Source organism: Limanda limanda, chromosome 16, assembly GCF_963576545.1.
Source record: "Limanda limanda chromosome 16, fLimLim1.1, whole genome shotgun sequence".
In the NCBI taxonomy this organism is placed as follows: Eukaryota; Metazoa; Chordata; class Actinopteri; order Pleuronectiformes; family Pleuronectidae; genus Limanda; species Limanda limanda.
In genome coordinates this window covers 20,401,154-20,403,876 of record NC_083651.1, presented here as the reverse complement: position 1 = coordinate 20,403,876, position 2,723 = coordinate 20,401,154, and positions in this window count along the sequence as shown.

Genomic DNA, 2,723 nt, shown 5'->3' with positions numbered 1-2,723 from the left:
TACATTTTGGTCATGTAGTCTTTATTTCACTTCAGTCTTTACCAACTATACCTTCAAATCCAACTCCTTGGAAGTCCAGTACTGTGTATAGAGTTCACTAAAAGGATTTTTTACATCAAAACCTTTTAGCCGAAACCCAAATTCCCTATTTCAGCAGCTGCCTCTGTTCTACAGCACAGACAGAAATGTTAATTTACCCTGGTTTCATATACTTATATGCTCTAGACTGCACAATGATGTATTTCTGTTCTGTAAAATGCTTGGTGTCTGCGCTTATAATGTAAGAAATTCATTAATATTAACTTGGACGAAAGGTCAGAGGCGTCAGGCATTTTCATAGCCAGCTGTCAAAGTGAGACTTCGTACACAGCGGAGTTCTTGGCAGATGCCGAACAGCGATGAGGCTCCTGGTGGTTGGTGGTGTGATTAATATGCCAGGAGATTTACGGGCCAGATGATAGAAGCACCACAGCGGGTTCCTGCCGGGTGCTCAGACGCCCAGCACGCATGTGTCAGCAGCTGCCAGACTTCATACGTGGACAACTTTATATTCAGAGTCATTCGATCCGGAGTTTCACCCAACCTGATTCAAACCGCCCTGTGGTTCTGTACTTGATAGAGAGGGAGGAGCGGTAATCTGTGTGATTAATAACTCATTATGAATGAGCTGATGAATGGGAGATAGATAGTTGGCACTGCTTAATGTAGTTGTTTACATTCATTTAACAACAAATTAAATCGAGACACAAAGTCCAAGGTCTGTAAACACATGATTATTAGACAGCTGCTTTTTCAGAAAGTCAGCATTATTTTCACTGGGTCATTTTGAGCTGCTTAATGGTCACCATCACATCTTCCACTCACTGTCAGTGCCAGTTTTTTTCATTCCCTGTGTCCTGCACCGGTGCCGTGTCCTGATATTCATTTATTGACAGTGCCTGGATGAAGATTACTATTTGCACCACAGCATTTGGAGGCCAAAATCTCACTTACATGACTAACCTTTTTCATTACTGCACATTTCACCGGTTTTCTGGTACATTAGGAGCGGAAGTTACAGTATAAGTGGTGTTTTTGGAACCAGTAAAACATCTGAGGTAACTGGATCCAGTGGAAAGCATCAGAAAATATTTCCCCCATGGTTTCTGAGGCTGTCCTCTTTCTCCAGAGCACTTAATCTGCCCCGGAGAATATGCAGTAAATTAGATTTGAACCCTCATGTGTTTTTGCTCGTGTAGTCTGTGGGATTACGCACAGTTCACTCCTTCGCCCGCCCTGGTGACACTGGCACCTGCCGTTGCCATGGAGCCCCCGAGCAGCAGAAACACGACATATTATGACTGGCTGTAAATAGCTTATTGCACACAGGTGAGTTGAGCTTTGCACACAGGTGAATGTACAGTGTGCGCTGCTCTCAAGTGTTCGCTCTCTTGTGTGGAAGGCAGCGGCCTGGCCTGGTTTTCTTCCAGTTTGCTGACGTGAGCTGAGTGCGCCTCCCAACCCGGGGGGGGCATTGCTGCAGCCACATGGGAGCAACACAGGCTGCTTAGGGCTAGATTACCAAACAGGCAGAGCAAAGAACTGCCAGGAGACACAAAGGTGTTGATCAGTTATTAAATACAAATTTGTCAGAACTTCCACATTTCAAGTTCAGTAGGTAGGTCCTGCTATATTATCCAAATACTGTGGCCGTCTCTGTCAATATCCACATTGCTTGAGGATATCATGGACTCACATTGTCATAAATATATTTGTGTAATGTCAAATTATCCAACCTTAGCTCAACAACACACAGGGAAGGTGTTGTCTCAGGCAACAAGCAATATTTCAAATGTTCATGATCAAGACCTTAAACAGGATTATCTGGCTATTTATGACATTGCACAAAAACAGTATATTCGAGGCTTACTGCAATGTAATAGAAGTATTAATAATACAATTTATTTCTATAGCATTTTGAAGAATGCTCAGATACACTTTACACAGGATTTTAAAAGCAGAGGAAAGTAAAAAAGCATAAAATACACATCATAATCAAACAAATCAAAAAGTGGCTTTTCTGTAGTTATTATGCAGATGTGTCCTTTTTAACATTTCTTTGACCTTTTAATATCTTCACCTCTTTCATTCTACTCATTTTAGTATTTATTTTGCTTGAACAATGCTGCTTCCAATTTAGATTTCTTAAAATGTTTTCTCTGTGTTGTTTTGTACAGAAACTTTAATCAACCAATGCACCGAGCGTGCTTTATAAATAAAACTGTCTCACCTCACTTAGCGTTTAGAAGGTGGACAGCTCAGTGTCTGATTTGTGCACGTGGAGTTGGAGAAAGTGAATTTCTGTAATAATCCAATTCACATTTTACAGTATGTGTCTTTTATTTTGTAATGTGTCCTTTAAAGACCTCTGGATTATGAACCTGGTCTGAACTATTTGACCTGGGTTAGGGTAAGGGGAGATGAGGACAGAGGTCAGGTCCATGTTGCAGAAGACAAGACAGTCAGGAGGTGTGTGTGTGTGTGTGTGTGTGATTGTGTGTGTCTGTGTGTTTGCAGCACTTATGGCTGTGACACACACACACACACACACACACACACACACACCCACACACACACACACTTTCTCTGCTGCTCTCTCTCTCTCTCTCTCTCTCATTCACATGTCTTTATCAGAGGTCTGCAGAACTGATCCTCTCACACTCCAGTGAGCAGAGGCGGAGCTG